The sequence below is a fragment of the Anomalospiza imberbis genome, chromosome 11 (genome assembly GCF_031753505.1).
Source record: "Anomalospiza imberbis isolate Cuckoo-Finch-1a 21T00152 chromosome 11, ASM3175350v1, whole genome shotgun sequence".
NCBI lineage: Eukaryota > Metazoa > Chordata > Aves > Passeriformes > Viduidae > Anomalospiza > Anomalospiza imberbis.
Genome location: NC_089691.1, coordinates 375,297 through 394,640, shown reverse-complemented (window position 1 = coordinate 394,640; position 19,344 = coordinate 375,297). Strand labels below are relative to the sequence as shown.

At 44.3% G+C, this 19,344-nt stretch overlaps 1 protein-coding gene across 2 annotated transcripts in view; it reads right to left on the bottom strand.

Annotated features, from left to right (window-relative positions):
* WNK2 (WNK lysine deficient protein kinase 2) overlaps nt 1-19,344 on the bottom strand; it is an 89,177-nt gene that overhangs the window by 53,545 nt on the left and 16,288 nt on the right. The window lies entirely within an intron of this gene.

Here is a 19,344-nt window from a genome sequence, read left to right as displayed (position 1 = left end):
AAAATGAGACATTATTATTAGTGACGGACAAAAATAAAGGCTCTGCATTGCCAGGGTATTCAGATTTTTACATTTGTTTTATGCTTGTGTCAAGAGCAATTATATGTAAGAGAGCAGCAGCATTATGAACTAGGGCACTCGGCCTAAATCCAATATCAAGAAGACAAAGAGATGCCTGTGCTACGCCATGCTCATGACAGCACTAATATTTCAGGGACCATGAACACACCCATGGCATGATGGATCAACCCTCAGCTATTTCTTCATGTTTGGATGTTGTGAGGCTCCTCATCCAAGGGATTAATACCCACAGGATGCCATTTCCAGGTATTAGAACTCACAGCCAGGATGGCTCCCACTGCCCTCAGCTGCTCCTGGGATGCTCTGGTACAGAGCACCAGCCGAGGTCTGTGCTGCTCACCACACTGGGCTCTACAGCCCATCCTGTTCACCTCAGACTAAATTAAAACCATGTTACCTTCCAAAAAAATCCAAACGCATCGATTTTTCTATGTGTTTGCTGTTCTGCTTCATTGTATAGACTTTTCCCTTCTTTTTGGTAAAGGAAGTGTTTGCAGCTGTCCTTCAGCTTCTTGCATAGGCTGCATATGCATGGAAATTCTTTAGATTAGAAATGTGAAAATGTCATGTTCTACTACTCTGGTTTTCCTAGGGAATTTCAGGGCATTTCCTACAAGCTCCAGGCTGTGACATGAGCCTGTCCAGCACATGCAGAGCCTCTCTGTCTCTCCCACGGCTCAGGAGAAGCTCCAGGGCTGCCTGGACCTCCCCAGCACATGAAGACCTCAAACAAGCAGCCCGGAGACTTGCTCCAACATCTCAGGATGACGAAACAGAGCAGCAGGGGAGTTCCATCCCAGACCCCACCATCATGCCTGCCTGGTTTGCCCCGATTGGCTAAAGCACTGCCCACCCCTACCCTAGAAATGGAGCTTTTGGGATCTTTAGAAGGTACTCTTACTCAGAAAGCCAAAGGCTCACCAATAACCCAGATTAATTGATTCATATTTTAACCTCAGACTTCTTTATTTTCTCAAGTCACTTAGGCACTTCTATACGAGCTGCACTCCTATGCTCACAGAGTGAATTAAATGGGAACACAGCTGACTTGTAGCCAAGATGCAAAAGGATCAGCCACTGCCATTTCTACAGCCTGTCCTCACCCACAATCCCAGACAGTTCAAGATGGGAATGAGAACTCCCATGGCTACAAATGCTTCACACAGAGACTTCATCAGAGGAAACACAGGGTTGGAACTGTGATTTGGCTCTTGGTGGATGACAAAACCCTGCCACAGCTCTGTGTGTGCATGGGGGGAGCGTTCCCATTGGTACTGGGGCTGTTCAGGGTGCTCTCTGTTCCCTCTGAGATCCGTAGAGCAGGATCAGTGGTGCTCTCTGTTCCCTCTGAGATCTGTGGAGCAAACCCTGCCCAAGCAGCAGCAGCAGCCCTGGGGCTGGGCAGTGCAGGGTGCCTACGGTCACCTAGCCTGGGTCCCCAGGGCAGCCAGAGCCCCCTGTGCCCCACAGGGACAGCAGCACACAGAACGCCCACAGCCAAGCCAGGCAGCACCTCTGCTGCTCTGCACCAGCTGCCTTTCTTCTAAAGCAAAAAAACCCCAAAAAAACCAAAAACCAGGCTGTCTAACGAGTCAGGCAAGAAGAGCCAGAGAACTGCTCTCAAATCCATCACTTCCTCCCTACTGCTGAGTTTCTGTCTAATTTAAAATCTGTAGAATAAATCAGAGACACTGCTGTTAGGAAAGAGAAGGAGCACATCCCTGTTCAAGGCAGGAAGAGCAGAGTGGGAGCTGGCAGAGAAAAGGAAAGGTGGCCACATAGATCCAGCAGATTTGCAAATATTTTCCAGTTAAGAAAAAAAAAAAAAGTAATACCATAGTCCTTGACTCTCATTTCCAGGTTTCTGAGCACTGTGAGAACTTTTTCACTGCTACTTTATTGGTAACTTTAAAAACCATCCTTCAGTACACAACCATATTCTGTATATTCTACATATTACAGGCATGATCGTTTTGGCAACTGCAACAAAGTGATTCTGGAAGGCAAATGTGTGTTTTATTTGTAATTACAGTAGAAAAAAATCTCGATTTTTTTCATCAGATTGATGAAAAAGCACTGAGCATTGCTGAATAATTGAGCATTGTTTTCCAGCTGGAGAGGCAAGGCGAGGGCCAGGGCAGAGAGGCCACTCCTGCGGCTGCAGCCTCCACCACGGGAGGGGTCGCTGGTGCCATCAGGGCTCAAGCAGCCTTTTCTAAATTCCTCCAGGCTGAACCTGACACGAGTCACTGGCAAAAACATAAGCTGATTCTGAAAGGGCTTAAGGGTCAAAGTGTTTTCTACTCTGAAGCAGCAGAAACACCTGTTTAACTGCATGACTCACTCAGGGTTTAATCCAAACCCAAGAAACCTTCAGTGGGGTCACAGACACTCATTCCCGTCATATAATCCACATAAGGCAAAATGCCCTCATCCTGAAGCTAAGGGTGTAAACCTGAAACAACCTCCATGCATTACATTTTAAGATAGGGAACAGGACTGTTTGGAAAGGTCATGACAAAGAAAGGTGGTCACAGACTCATGGAATAGTTTGGGTTGGAAGGGGCCCAAAAGATCATCTGGGTATGAGGAAGAAATTCTGCACTGTGAGGGTGGGGAGGCCCTGGCACAGGTTTCCCAGAGAAGCTGTGGTTGCCCCTGGATCCCTGGAAGGGTCCATGGCCAGGCTGGACAGGGCTTGGAGCAGCCTGGGACAGTGGAAGGTGTCCCTGCCCATGCAGGGGGTGGACAAGATGTGATTTAAGGTCCCTTCCAACAAAAACCATTCTGTGATTCCATGAATTTCCAACTAGCACTTTAGAGCCTCAATTCTGGTAAATCCCACACTACTTTAAACTGGATTAACATGATGTTTGCAGCAGGAAGATACAAAGAAGTGAATATCCTATCTATAATCGAATTTCTGCTAATCCAACACATGTATCTTCTCTGCTTCTCCCTACTCATCACAGCTAGGGGAAAAAATGCTTCTCTCTGTTAATATAAAATTTATCCCTTCATTAAGTTCCTTATGGGTAACAACAGCAAAGACAGGAATTAGTAAGTAGATGTGTTAACAAAAGGGAAAGGGAAAACTTACTAATTAAATTTCTGAAATGACACCCAAATTAATAGCAGGAACATGTTCAGTTAGTCATCGCCAAGCATCATTTCCTCCAGGTTGCAACATATGGGCTCTGACTAAGGATCTGAAAATTATACAAGCAGGAGACTGGCTTTCACCTGAGCCTTCAGAAGATTTCCAAGATTAACAAACAAGGTCAAGTTTCTTGCCTAATTCCTTACAAGGAGCAAAGAGATTTGGGAAACAACTCCATCCCCTCACTATGAAGAAAGGGGCTATTGCAAAGAAGACTACATAAATTTTTCACATTCAATGCACAGGACTGTGTAGGAGCAGGGTCTGGAGGACGGCTGCTGCAAACTATAAAGTTGTGCTGCTTTGCAGTTTCACAGAAGTTTTAAAATTTTGTCATTTTAAAGTCTTGAATTTTCACTAATGTTAAAAAATTTTAAACTACTTTAAACACTTGGATATCTTACCTACTTCCTGGCCTAAGGACTTCTGTGTCCAGCTAGCCTATAAATAGTTTTCTTGGGAATTTTGTGTTTTGATTTGTTTTTTAATTCTTAAACTGACATAGCTGCATTTGCTGTTGGTTATTTAATTTTCTCTCATTTTGAACAGATGAAGGCCTGACTGTAAGGCAAGTAGGAGCATTAGGTCAGAAATGAGGGCAGGGCTCACCTCCATCATGCAGAAGCCTGACCCATGCTGGTGACGAAGAAAGAAAAATCAGAGGCACTTCTGAGCCAGGGACAGAAATCAAATACCTACAGCAGAATGAACATCTGTTCAGATCATTCCATTTTCACATCTGCATTCCAAGTACGTACTTTTGCTCATGTACCGCAACTACTCTTCTAATCGGAGATGGCCTCAAGTGTGAAATCAGCCACAGGATCCACTGCCAGCTGTCTCCTTTGGAACTGTCTGTCGGTTTCCCGTGGATTTATGGACAGGAGCACAGTTCTGCTTTCATGTACCAGCCCTATATCTTTAGTATTATCCTGCCTATGCGATAACTGTTTAACAGCATCCAGGACCTTTCATTCCCACACCCCGTATACTCAGTTATAAGCACTTACCACTTACAGCAATCCTATAGGATAAAATCCCCTCTCTGTGAACAAACAGCAGATGCCATGAGACAACTTGCAAATCAAGAAAAAAGATTTTACAGCTTCATTCCCTATCAGAATCCAGCCAACATCCTTCTTCAGTCAGTAACCCTCGGTCAAGTTACAGCCTGCTATTTGTCAGCGGCACTACTGAAGCGCAGGGAGGTTTTCCCAGGGGGAACTAATTTTCCAAAGGCATAAAAGCAGTCCTTGTCCCCATGGATACTCACAATTCAGTGAACTGGAGCTATGGAACAGGCTGAGGAAGATTTACTTATTTGCCTGAGTCACTGTTAGAAATCTATGGAAAATTAGGAATTGAATTCAGACCTTTATGGCTAAATTTGGCACAGTAGAAGAGGCTGAGTGTGCTTTATTGCTGGATGCAATCATAGCTTGCTGCTTTCTAAATTAAGGTACACCTCAAAGTCTTACAGCAGAGGAACAGTGAGATTCATATATTCTATTGAACCTCAGAACTTCAGCAGCTCATCCTGCAAGGGCAGGAGGAAGGGGAATCAATACCCCAAATTTCCAATCTCAAAAGAGCCACAAACACACCCAAGAAACACAACACCATGGACAGACCTGCGTTTTAGAGGTGAAAACCTCCCAACATAACCACACCATGACAACCAACACTTAAACAAAAGAAGTTCTTGCCACAAGTAATTAAATTAACTTCAGGTAGCACCTCCTTAACTTCCTTAATTACCAGTGCTTCACAGGTTCCACATAAGCTTGTGATTGCAGATGACATACCAAAACAGTTCTGACTTGCCTCACAAAACACCTTTTTCAAAGGAAACTCTGAAATCAATGTGTGAAAAACGCTCCATGACACCAGATCCTCCTTGAAAGAAAAAGCCCTAACCACAAAAAAAGCACTTCAGGCATGTCATGAGAACCTGGTGTTTCAGTATTTTCTGGAATCCCACCTGAGTCCAGCATTTACTGAAGTTTAAGCAACAATTGGTTGTGTTTTTAAAAAGCGTTTTGCTTCACCTACTTCCTGTAACCACAAACACAGTAACTGGGCAGGTAAATTACCTTCATTCCAGTGCTGGACTTGTCAGCACAGGAGGGATGCTCCAGCTATCCCTTGGAGGCTCAATCCTGGGCTGGCCCACGGCAGGAGTGGAGAGAGACATTTCAATGCTGCTGCCTAAAAAATCACCTTTAGAGAGGTGGAAATGGAGGAGAGGAGCCAGAGAGAATCCACTGCCCTTGAAGGGCTGTGCTTCCTGGTGTGCTGTGACCATTAAAACCCGCCCCAGCACCAGCCCAGCAGCAGAGTGCTCATGTGCTGGGAGGAACTATCCCCTCTGTGCTTCTTCCATCTCACCTCCTTACTCTAGGGCAGTCTGCAAATTAACTTACTGTACAGGTATATTTTCTGGTCTAGTGGAAGGTCATGGGGGTTGGAAGATGATCTCTGAGGTCACTTCCAACTCAAACCATTCAAGGATTCTATGATTCGCTTTGCTGTGTGTTTGCTACACAGCCATGGTATTTTTCTTAAAGAAGAGAGATGCCACCCCTTGCCCACCAGAGAGCCTGCCAGAGAAGCCCTACCACCCTCTGGCAGCCTGAGAGGAGGCACCAAAACTGTTGTTATTTACCCAATGCTACCAAACAGCATGCAGACATTAATGCTCCCTTGGCCAACGAGCTTCGCCAACCAAAATAAACAGTGCAAAGAATGAGCAGAGCAAGCCAAGTTTGATTTAGCTTTGCTCTGGCAAGTTTAATCTTGGAGCAGCATTCAATCCTGCCTTTCTAACAAGAAAACAGCATTTTCATCCCATTATTGCTACCATTTCCCATCTAGTTATAACCCAGCAATTGCATACTTCAATCTGTAGAACACTCCTAAAGTGAAATATTCATACCAGTGAATTAATCATAGTCACCAGGAACCCTAAGCAGGCCATAAGATGCTCAGTTGGTCTAAGATGATGGCTTAGGAATGGTACTCCCCAGTTCAGTTCCGCCCAATGAGACTCTCCAAGCCAAACACCGCTTTCTCTCGTTCCCCTGTTTCCCCCTACCCTCTGTGGCAGGATGGAGAGCAGAATATGTATTTTCTGACTCTCAAATAAAGCCCCATGACTGTGTTGCATCTGTCAGTGAACCCCAGGTTAGGCAGCCTTACCAATCCCAGAAGATGCACATGGAATAGCCCTTCAAGCCTTGTGATGATGTCCCTGAAGGGTTGGCAGTCTTCAATTACACACTAAGTACATTTATTTTAGGAAACTACCTCAAGTTCAAATTAGTACGAAAATCACCACAAACCCACAAAACACCCTAAGATTCCCCACCAAACCAGACAGATGGAGTAAACTGTAGGTGAGATTTTCACAGCTCCTCAAATCATCTTTCCTCACAGCCATGAATATACATCTAATGTGGCCACTCTTCTAATAAAATCACCCTGTGTCACATAAAAGCAGCACTAAAAAGCCATTTCTCACTTGATTCTGTGCTAAGCTCAGGAGAGCACTGAGCATGAGGAGAGCCCCTTGGCCACTGAACCACAGAATCCCCTGAGTTGGGAAGAACCGACTACGATCATTGAATCCAACGCCAGCTCTGCCCAGACATGCCAATAATCTCACCTGTGCATCCCTGGCAGCCATGTCCAAAGGCTCCTGGAGCTCTGGCAGCCTCAGGGAGCTGTGCCCATTCCCTGGGGAGCCTGGACAGTGCCCAGCACCCTCTGGGAAAGAACCTTTCCCTGAGATCCAACCTAAACTTGCCCTGGCACAGCTCCATGCTGGTCACTCAGGTCCTATCATTGGTCACCAAAGGGAAGAGATCAGTGCCTGCCCCCTCTCCTGTCCCTCAGGAAGAAGCTGCAGACCACAATGAGGTCTTTCATTGTCACCATCATCATCACCATCATGAGTCTCACTGGCCAGAGCTGCAACAGCTGCCTCGAGCTCTCTATGCAGGAGAACATCTTGTAGTATCCACATCTTTTATCACCCCAATGACTGGAGCCTTATTGAGCTGGACATATTTTATCTTGTTCCCAGTAAAGAGCTGTCCTGGTACTAAGCAAGCATGGAAAATTTGCCCCCACAGCCTTCAGTCTAAGTTCAGCATCTCAGAACTTTTCACGTCCCTGTTTCCACAAAACATGTAAGACTGACCAAGTTCATACGTGCCTTTATACAGACATGCTGAACTTAATTAGACTGAGGGATAGGAACCTAAAATAGCTGGAAAACATAAAAGTAATGGGTCTTTGCACAGATCTTAATTTAAACTCCAACAGTGGCTCAATGAATCCTGGAGAGAAACTGCCTCAGTTCTTCCCTCACACTGTGGCCTACTGAGCCTCCTACACCAAGTCATTTAATGCTTCTGTGCCCACGTTTTACATTTCTAATGCACACAGAAAAAGGATAAGGAATTCCTCAGTGCACCCTGGAGATCTATGGAAGAGCAGCACCCTAACCAGCAGTGTTGAGAGCTCTTCTCATCCCAACCTGCTTCTAGTTTTAGCTAGGGACCTTTTGGGGGAAATATAGGAAAATATTCCTTTAAAATAATTTTCTCTTTCTGCTTTGAAAAAAACATCCTTGCAGAGGGTCATATAATTGTAAATAACCAGCCCCCCAGGAAATGTCCAATGCCAGGTTGGACAGGTCTTGGTCTAACGGAAGGTGTCCCTGCCTAAAGATCCCTTCTAACTCAAACCATCCTGTGATTCCATGATTCTATAAACTTCTGCACCAAAAAGTCACAAGCCTCAGAGGCCCTGAAGGTGCTCCAGCGACACTCTCTCTTGTTCCAGCCCGGCTCCACAGTATGCAGGACCCAAGAAAGGACCAACTGTCCTTTCTGGGTGTCCAACTGTCCAACTGCTGCTGCTGGAGGCAAAATTCAAAAGAAAACATGAGCGAGGAGAATATAGTGTGGAGCGAAGGAACAAGCAAATAGCCCAACTGCCGTAACAACTCAAGAGACGGGACAAGCATTCCTTGCTGCAATGCTTGCAAAGCTCTGGGAAATTGAGGAGAGGGACCCTTCACTGTCACAAAGCCATTCTTCAGACTGGGGTATCCCAGCTCCTAAATATTTAACAGAGCTATGTGTCTGGAGTTTGGAAATGTCTTCCTTGTGAACCTTTCTAAGTGCTGTAAGGAGGTGCCACTTCTGGTGCATTCCTAACACCATCTGACAACCTGTTAGAAAACACTCCAAGGCAAATGCTGCACTCCCAGACAGGATACACTCATCACAGTCTCCCATAATGGTTAGGAATTAAGCTGAAAGCATCCCATTTGTAAGGAAATAGTTCCTTTTTCTTGATTTTCCCCCCAGCGAAGCTTGACATTCTATAGTCCTGCTCAAAAGAATAACAGGAGCTTGTCAACTAAAACACACTAAATAGTTAAAAATTGAACTCTCCATCCTTTGGACAGCAAGGCATGAAAGGGTAACATCAACATAGGTATGTGAGAAACAGATCTGGGCCATTTTCCAAGGAGATTATATGTTTGGGTTGATAAATATAAAAACATTGACATAATAAGCTCAGATTTCTGCAATGCATTTGCTTCACATTAAGAATGATAAGGAAACAGAAAATATCTGTTTATATAAAATAATTAAAAATTGGTTAAGCAATAAAAATACATGTCCTTGAGGATTTTTCATGAGGTTTTGCAGGGCTCAGGTTTTATTCTAACAAATTGATTTGAATTTTTACAAAAAACTGTGGAAAAAAAGCTCATCACTAGTACCAAATGTGACACTTTATAATGAATTAGGAGAATTCTGCAGCATAAAAGTGACAGGCCACAAAGAGGGACTGAGCTTCTCATGTTAACTGCATGCGAGGAGCTCAACAGTGCTGGTGCCAGACAGCCAGCCTAGTCATACACTGATCCCAGCAGAGCCAGGGATGCCGCACAGGGGCTGGACAGCCAGCCTGGCCAGGGACTGATCCCAACAGAGAATGAGGTACCCCCCTGCTGAGAAGAGCAGCTCCCACTGCAGAGAGCACTGTGCCCCTTAGCACAGACCCTGATTTAAGGACTGGCTTTGAGATCCAGTAAAGCACTGGGCCATACTGTTCATGCTGAGGAGTTCAGGCTGAACAGTTTCTCTGAGAGTGTCAGGGATTATTACCAAATTCACAGAAGAAACTCTTACAAACCAAGGCACATACAGGAGGCTCGAATAGACAACCACAGAAGTACTTTGTAACTTGAAGTCTGCGAAACTATTCTGTTACAGCCCTCCATTATGTTACAGGACACATGACCTTGGCTAAGGCCCAAAATACTGATTCAAATGGTCGTTATCAAATGCAAACAAGAAAGTTCAAATCTTGGCTAGACACCCCCTATGAAAACACAAAGTCAGCAGCCCCAAATCTAAACAAATGTTAGTGATGCTCAGTGATAGGAGTCCCTGCAGCACATCATGACAAGAATTTGAAAACTGAATAAGCAAAAAAAAACCCAACAAAAACAATCCCATCTCGTACTTGCATATTCCCAACTGGTGGGCACAGACACATTCCTTATGAGTTGGTCTGTTCAGCCTTGATCACTACTGTTTCATAATTTAAAATCTGTGGCCCACAGCAATTTCGATTTTACAATGTGATGCAAGAATTATTACATGGACTGTAGTTAACAAACAACATTGGACAGAGACTCTATGGAAAGCAACAATAATCAGGAAACACTACATTTAATTTTCTGAAAGATTTCAAGAACAGAATCACTGAAAGATTTGGGTTGAAAGGGACCTTAAAGATCATTTTGTTCCCCCAACCACAGGCAGGGACACCTTCCACTGTCCCAGGCTGCTCCAAGCCCCGTCCAACCTGGCCTCGGTCACTTCCAGGGATCCAGGGGCAGCCACAGCTGATCTGGGTACTCTGTGCCAGAGCCTCACCACCCTCACAGGGAACAATTCCTTCCCCATATCGCATCTGTCCCTGCCCTCTGGCAGTGGGAGCCATTCCCTGTGTCGTGTCCCTCCATCCCTTGTCCCCAGTCCCTCTCCAGCTCTCCTGGAGCCCTTTAGGCCCTGGAAGGGCTCTGAGCTCTCTCTGGAGCCTTCTCCCCAGGTGAGCACCCCCAGGTCTGCCAGCCTGGCTCCAGAGCAGAGGGGCTCCAGCCCCGGAGCAGTTCTGTGCCTCCTCTGGATCTCTCCAGCAGCTCCACCCCATTCTCCTGTGGAGGCCACAGAGCTGGGTGCAGCGCTCCAAGTCCCAGCAGAGGGGGAGAATCCTGTCTCTCAACCGGCTGATGACACAGCCCAGGATCCAGACGGTTAAAGAATACTCAAAAGGCTTTCAAATGGGAAAACTAGGTTATGGCATAGAACTGACAGGTAGTTTGAGCTTCATACTCAAATTTCATGGAGTAGTGCAAGAAGATAGTGTTTACAGAGACTATTTGCCAAAAAATGTTTGTTTTATGTTTAATCACATATTGCTTCCTACATTCATAAAACCCAATACAAGTTAGAAAAACATACAGAAACCTTCTGCTCTGTTCTCTCTCTCTCTCCTCAGCTGACAGGAAAAAAAAGCAAAAGCTGACTTTATCAACTCCCTTAAGAGGGGATCTATAGAGATGACACTGCTCTTGGCTACCTTGATGTGCACCTACACAAACTAAAAATCCTTTCCATTTGGCTGCTGTTTGACTTCAGGCACACCAACAAGGTACTGTGGAACTGGAGAACCCACCCCCAGAGAGACAGCCCAACAAAAGGATTTGCCCTCTATCAATTTAAGTAAATAAAAGGACTAAAATCTCTTCAAACTAGACATTTGAAGAAAAGAACAGCAGTGCATACACATATCATAATAATTAGAGTGACCAGTACTTCATTTGATTGCTTGGATTTGTTTATTTGGTTTTTTTAAGAAAATTGCATTGCTGGCAAAATGTAGGACTGAAGAACCATTAGGTTCAATGCACCTTAAAATGGTTCAATCCATCAATCCATAAATAGCATTACTGGTACACATTTTCACTAAGAAGTTATTTTTAAAAATAACTCTTTTTTCTCTAAAGATGTATCTCTTTGCTCAGTAAAACTTTTTAGAAAACAAAACACAGCATCGTGAAAAACATGACTAGAAGCATGACTAGAAGTTTGGAGAAACTAGGAACTATGCCTAGTTTCCATGTGACTTTAAAAGGCTCTGTAATTATTTTTTTACCTTTACAAAATTCAGGTACTTCATCTCTCCTTACAAGATGAAGGCTTTTCTATTAATAAAGACCAATCAATATGCCCATTTATGATTGCAAAGACTGGTCTCTCTGAGGTCCTTGTGACTGCATAGAATAAAAGCTTTTTCCGCCCGTGAAACCAACAGCTTAATTACTATTGAAAGAGAAACTGCAATTGGAGTAAGACTTTTTTAATTACCAGCAGTAATGGATGCCCACTGTATGGAATTTAAATCCTGGGACTGTTTCCCACAGTCCCCAGGATAAATGATAGGTGAGTACATGAAACGGCTTCGTCAGTCAACAAGTTATTGTGCAGTCTTGGGGAAAATGGTACTTGTACAGAAAAACAAAAGCGCAGATGCCTGCAGCATCGCCTGAAAAAAAAGCAAGCAGTGTATTAACCATGTATCACCAGTACCTGCCTCACCCTGGGAAAAAAGAAATGTTGTAGGATAGGACCTTGCAGGAAACATATCCTTTTTGAATACTGCAGAGGAAATGCAAGTAAGACACCATGATAAATAGCACAAAGCATGAAAATGCCTTAAAAGCTCGCATAAGAGGGCAAGGCTGTCTTTAAAACTCACTGGCACATTAAAACCCAAGGCCACACACTCGCCTGCCATGGACTGCATGTAGCAGTCACATACAGCAGTATGAGTCCACCTGAAAGTCCAGAGGAAGTCAGGAATAGCAGTTTTTGTTTTTCTTCACAGTTCATGCTGACGTGTAGTTGGGGAGAGGTACTGAAAAAGTTCAGAAAGCACAGTTTAAACAAAAGGGAGTTGTTTGTTTTTTACATCACTGTGCAATTTGGCACCTCTTTATCCTCATGTGCACACACTATCAATGGGCTTCACTCCCTGAAAGCTGCCAGGGATTTCTGGGCCTTCATACTCCTTTCCAAACAAACACTTTATTACAGATAAAGCTGTGCACTGCTTTAGTGTTCCCTTCACATCCACACCAGGATCACAAAGGGTTTCACAGATGCTAATTTTGCCAGGTCACAGTTCTGCAGGAGGAAAGAGATGCACCAAGAAATGACCACCAGCCTGAACCCACCTGGGTTGTCCCTCTCCATACAGCTTCCATACAGGTCCATCCCCAGAGAGGCAGAGATGTCAGCCTGATCCCACCCTGCGAGCGTCACCACCCAGAGCAGGCTGGACTTACTGTGCATGTACAATAAATTCACACTCCCACACCTGAGAGCTAGGCTGAGCACAGCCTGCCCACTCGTCTCAGATCCCTGCCAACCACACAGGGAGCCCTCAATTTCCTGCACAAAACGTACGGACTCACCAAGAGGAGATGCCCATGGAAATCTGGGCATTTGACAGCCCTACTAGCCTCACAGGAAACACACAGGAGCCCTGTTTTCTTCCTCCTGGTGCTTACCATGCCTCCAAGCTCTTCATTCCACAAACTACTACCCTTCCAGCAAGCCAGGCAATACCAGATTGGACATACGACACTTCTCTGACTAAACACCATCTGCTTCATGTGCCAAAGAACAATTCCACTCACAACCAGCCAGCACTACTCTCTAGAAGAGCACCAGCGGAAATGACTCATGCCATCATTAAATAATACTGCTCATGTTATACTAACAGAAGCACAAGGACCCATTTTTGGTTACAAAAACACTGACAAGGTCCACTGGTTTAATTTTATCCTGAAATGGGAGCATATGGAAAATGGTACCCTAGGGAATAAAGCTATTCTCCTCAACAGATGTTCTTGCCAAAGGAAACATTTGGAAGGAAAGCAGGTGTGATTGATGAGATGGTTCACAACGGTAAACCTTGGCCACAACAGCAACACCATTTCCATTTCATTTTGGGCTATATTAAGAAGAAAGGAAAGCAATTATATTACAGTAACAGAAAGGGAGGAGGGCAAACACACACTCATTCTGTGTCCTTATAGAAACCATACTGTATGTTAAAACAATGCCTAGTAAAAACAGAAATAATTTAATAATCTTTCCAATAAAGTGTTATTATTTCCCAAAAAAAACCCTTCAACACGATACTACAGTAACGAATTTAGAGCTGATTTACCACTACAACAAATCAGATTAGTTACTCTTTTGTTATTATTGCTATCTCTCTTTACCAACCTTAAGTTAATAAGCAACAATTTCTTCTAGTCTATTTACTTGGTTTCTTCACTAAATATGCACTGAGCCAAGAACAGACCTACCCTCAAGACATGAGGCTTTGTGGAAAAGCAAGCATTAACCTCAGTGTTTTAGCATCAACCAAAAATGGCACATTAACACTTCACTGCTTTTGAGATTTAAGTGCTGCCTTTTTCCTCTGCTATGACCAAACCCCACCATGTACGCTGTGGCAGTATTGGCACCAGCTCAACACTTTCCCATTATGCTGAACAGAAGGTAGCAAGACACTCGATACAGCATCCTTGGGAAGACTGTGTCCTTACAAACAATGACCTTGGCAAATGCTCCCAGACACAGCATTTCTAGAAGATATCAAGATAAGGCTCCTTCATTCAGCAGGATTCTGTATGATGTCCAGGTACCCTTGCAAATTAAGTCATAGAAACACTGGTTGAAAACCTTTTTTCAACCCTGTCATTAAGAAAAAACGGAAAAAGAATCACCACTAGTAGGCTATTTAAAACAAGATCAGAAAGACAGGAGGGAACATCAGCATCTACTGGGAAGGCCCTACCATCACTTCCACAGTTGTAACAATGAAGGATGATAAAGTAAGGATGACAATATCAGTTCACATATGGCCCCATAACTTTGGGCTGGAAGGTGAATCTCAGAGGAATGGCAAGACCCCAAAAGCCAGGGGCAGGCACCGATGCTGCTCCCCCTTGCTCTGAGTGTCTCGGCTGACAAAGCTCCGTGACCATCTCTGCACACTGAGCAAGTCACACACTCTTCCTGTGCAGAGCAATATTTTGCTTAAAACCAGTCCAGTCCTCCAGTCCTCCAGTGCTGGATAAACCACTATTAATCAGGCCACATCAGTTTATCTCTGCTCTCAAGTTCAAGGCTCCACTGGCATCAGACGTTTGGGTGAGTTTTCTGATTCTGAGCCTCCAGCCATCACCAACAACTCCAACAAAAATCAAACCTATAAACAAAAGTGTAAATGCACAACCTTAGAGGGCTCATCAGCAGAAAAAGAGCCTTTTGTCCTGTTTCTTTATAAATAGGAAGCACTCTCTGGAAAACAGACATCTTTGTGTTTACCGGTACATTCAAAACTCAAGGATTCCTGCAGGAGCAAACTTGACATAACTTCAGGATACTACAGATCTTAAACAAACAAACAAACAAACAAAATCCAAACAAACAAACAAAAAAAGAAACAAAAAACCCCCTTGCAATTCAGAAGCAATATGAGCACTTAAAAAATATATTTACAAATTAAAGTTGGGGGGGGGGGGCTGTTAATCTTACTCTTTCTGAAGTTTCCACCTTCACTAGTACAAGGTGTTGGATGAAACTTAAAAAATTTGACAGTATGTTCCTGACATTTGAAAAAAAGAGACAAGCAGTAGCTCAAGATCTTAGAAGAAAGCTTCTTCTTGCAGAAGCCTCTTACATGAGAACCAAGGTCAAGTGCAGGACATGCCAGATAATCAATCTTGTTCATAAACTTAGCAACCTTCATATTAAAATAATTAGAATTCTTGTCATGTTACTGCTAAAGCAAAGCTGTGCTAAACCTTTACTCCTCCTCGTTTAGTTTGCTCGAAGCCAGTCCTTCCCAAGCCAGCTTCATCCTCTGGCCTTCACAGCTCTCTTCCTTATTGTGCTTTTTCCCTGCCTTTGCCTTTCTACAGAGTTATTACAAACCTCTCGGCTTGCCAGGCTAACTGAGCTGAGGTCCAGCCTTGCTTTAGAAGCAAGGTTCTCCTTTCATTGACTCACTCTGGTGGCCCTTCACGATATATTCTTCCATTTTAAAGACAACTGCACCCAGATAAGTCCCTGCTGCTCTCGGGTGCTTGATTCCTCTGCAGCAGAACAGGGATGATTTTTGTTGACTGGCTGTTATTTGCAGTTATGCACCATAAGCCTTACGCTATCTCAAACCAGTTCAACCCACTGTTTATGAAATAATTGCAAACAGAACTTGCCAACATCTCAGTTTAAAGATGAGATGACTATTCATTTCAGGCTGGCTCCTTACCAAACTAAACCAAACTTATATTATTCATGTGCTGGTTGAAATAACAGTGCTCACAGGACTGACCACATCAATGTCAGTGAAAACCTTGTGACACTGAGTGTGTGACCAATGCCACGGGAGAGAGAAAGAGAATTGCAGCAAGTGGATCTGGAAGTCACCAGGAAATATCACATCTGCTCCAAGATAGGAGCAATGATTTTTAAAATATTCCTGACAGACCTGCACACAGCTCCAGTGAGCCTGCCTACGGAATATTTGTCAATGCCTAACTCCTCTTAGTTAGAAACATTTCCCTGTTCTCTAACCTACATGTCCTTGGTTTCATTTTGAGCCCATTAATTATTTGCCTGTACATGGTGGCCAGGAAGACTCATTCACTGACATCCTCCTTTAAGTGTTTGGGTTGTTTTTCAGATACTAGTCTTCAAATGGAAAAACCATCTCTCACTATCAGCCACGTATCTGAGATCTCTCTGTGGTGTTGTAACCACGTACTGGATTCTGAAGGACCAGTCCCACATCTTTCTTGAAGTGAGATGCATGCAGTGGTTTGCACCAGTAGCCTGTGGCCAGTTATCCAAGGGAAGTGCCCAACATTTTGTACAATAAGGTTGGGGAACATCATCTGAGAGCAGAGTTCATGGCTCACAACTCTCTTACTGATACATATCCCTGCTTTTGGGAAGAGCAGAGCCACAGCAGGTGTTCAACAGATTCTTAATTAAAATGAATCTGAAAAGCAGACATTGCAACACTCAGCACCAGCTGAGGTTAACGTGAGTGCTCAGACTTTGAGCCATAGTTTACCTGTGGGACCAGGTACACAATACAGCACTAACTCATTTTCTGGAAAACCTTTTGGATCTTGGTGCGCTTGCTCTGCCTTAGAACCATGGGACAGGGCACTCCAGTTAGAAGGAAAACCCAGGAAAGGCAACAGGCACTGCAGCATTTGGGATATTAATCTTTAAATAGAAACAGCTTTTCAGAACAGCCTTAAGTGGCTCATACATCCCAATTAGATACATCCCTCCTAAAGCAACACCTCAGAGGAGGTTCTGCATTCTCCTCTCCCAGCAACTGCATTCACATCCAAGCCACCTGGGCCAGCCCACTTTTGTACATCTCCCCCCAGCCCCACTGCTGCATGCATGTGATGCCAGCTGTCCCTGCCCACCACAGCAAGGCAAGTGGCCAGCAGACACAAAAGGTACTGCTCAGAGCAGCAGCTGAAGGGCAGCACCAATCCCGAATCCCACCTGGAAGGCAGAGAAAGGGCAAGGACTTTCTCCACGACCCACTGCAAATGTAATGCAAAAGGAAAAAGAGTAATTCAGGCAAAATCCTACCCAGAGGGAAGAAAGCCTCCAACCCCCACCTCACACTGAAGAGCTCACAAGCCAGCTCCACTTAGGTGAAGGAACCAGGAGAGGGTTCAGGCATCCCAGGAGAGAGGGGAATAAGAAGGCATCCCTGCTCTGACTGCATATTGCTGGCAACTCCTGAACTGTGAGCTTGTTCCTTTCCACAACCATCCATCCCAATACATCCTAACTCCTCCCTGTTCCCCTCCCTCAGTCATCCTGAGTCCCTGAGTCACCCTTCTTACAAGCATCCATTCATTTCCCTTATCTTCCCAGGAAAAACACTTGGAGTGCCATCCCAATTTTCTGCTGCACTGACGTTACTTTATTATTTACCTCCCAAAAAAAAAAAAAAAAAAAAAAAAGCCGAAACCCAAAGAGCCAAGCAGTGCAACATGATTTCCAGCAGTAGCCAAATTCAACCTGACACAAGCTGGATGTGTGTCAGGTTCCAGGCTACTGCAGAGCCCCAAGGATAGCCTGCCCATGAGAAACCAGCAGGGCAGAAAGCCCTGGCGTGCCCAACAAGGCAGCACAGTGCATGGTTCACTCATCTTAAGACCTTGATTAACTTTCCTGAGCTGCATTTTCACTCTGCTGTGTCCAAACAGTAGTGAATACTATGCAAACAGCTGAGATCAAGCATACGAATCAGCATCTGGGACAATCCCAATTCCCTTTGCCCTGTGTGTTGGTGTGGAATGCCAAACTTACTGATCTCCACCACTTACGGGGTTTCACTGCAGACAACAGCTCTTGTTGCTCCTCATGCCCACACTGTGTAACTGTGCCTCTGCATGTGGACAGAGCTCTCCATGACCAGCTTTCACTGCATTTCCCCATGTTTTGAGAGGAAGGAACATTAGGAACTCGCTCCTATGAATCATTCTCTTCCTCAATAGCACAGGCAATCAAGCAACAGCCTGTGCAAGAACAACTTGTGCATGGGAAGAAAAGGCCCTAGTGGCAGACTGACCTGCAGCCCTGCTTTACAAGAGGCTCTGTTAAAATTCCCTGTTTCCAAACAGCTGAAATTATTCATGCAACAAGTTATGCAGGTAACAAGCCAGGCAACAAATGAGACAGGACAAGAGGAGATGGCCTAAGGTTGCGCTAAGGGAGGGTCAGTTTGAGTATTAGGAAAAAATTCTTCACAGAAATTTTTGTTCAGCCCCAGTACAGGCTGCCCAGGGCAGTGGTGGAGTCACCATCCCTAGAAGTATCCAAGAAATGCGTGGATTTAGCACTTTGGAAATTGGTCTAGTGGTGCACATGGTGGTGGTGCTGGGGATGGTTGGACTTGATGGTCTTAAGAGATCTTTTCCGACCCTAATGTGTCTATGATTCTGTTTGCCTGTGCCAGTTAACAGAGCAGGAGGGCAGTGCCCACAGGGCTCCCCAGAGCCTCATGGCCATCACCACCACCCACTGATCTCATCACAGTTTATCTCCCATTCCTGAAATACCCACACATGTCTTGCTAAACAGATTTCACAGCAGGTAACCCAACTAATCCTTGCCTTTCTGCCCTGCCCCATTACCCCTTCTTGGTCAGACCCCTCTCCCGAGCTGCTGCCCTACAGACACAGCTTGGTCCCATGGAGATGCCCCAGCCCACCCTGCACACCAGGCAGAATGGGGAGATGCAGAGGCCACACATGGAGACACACCTGCAGCCATCTCTGCCCAAGTTTCATTTCTGATGACAAAAAAAGATATCTGAATACATTCCTCAGAAGACAGCTTCAATTTCTCAGCAACAGCTGAGAACTACTGTCACAGAAGAATCTGCTTGATTGTTTTCATATTTTTACCTTCAGACAGAAGATCTTTCATTAACTGCAGAATATTATATGGCACAACCAAGTCTTACAGTGCACCTTGCATTCATTATAATAAAAGCTTGATTTGACATGCAATAGTTTATTTAAATTGTTATGTAAAGTGAAGAAAATATTTCCTCACTCAATTTAATTTGCAGGCTCTTGAGAAAGAAATTCAGGAATGCTTCAACCTAAAAAGTTATGCAAAACAGATGGAGAGAATATAAAAAATCTCTTACAAAAAATAGGTGTGCACTTAAATCCAAAACAAAAAACACCTCTTAAGTAACTCAGCAGAGCTAAACTAACATAAAAATAGGACTTTGAAGAAATTACAGGAATAGGTCTGTTCAGAATAAATAAATATTTTCTGTGGCTTTAGTAATTGGAATCCCTTACAATAGGGATACCCATTGCAAAAAACAATTATCTGGAAATAAAGAGATGAAGTGCAATGAGTTATTCCATAAAG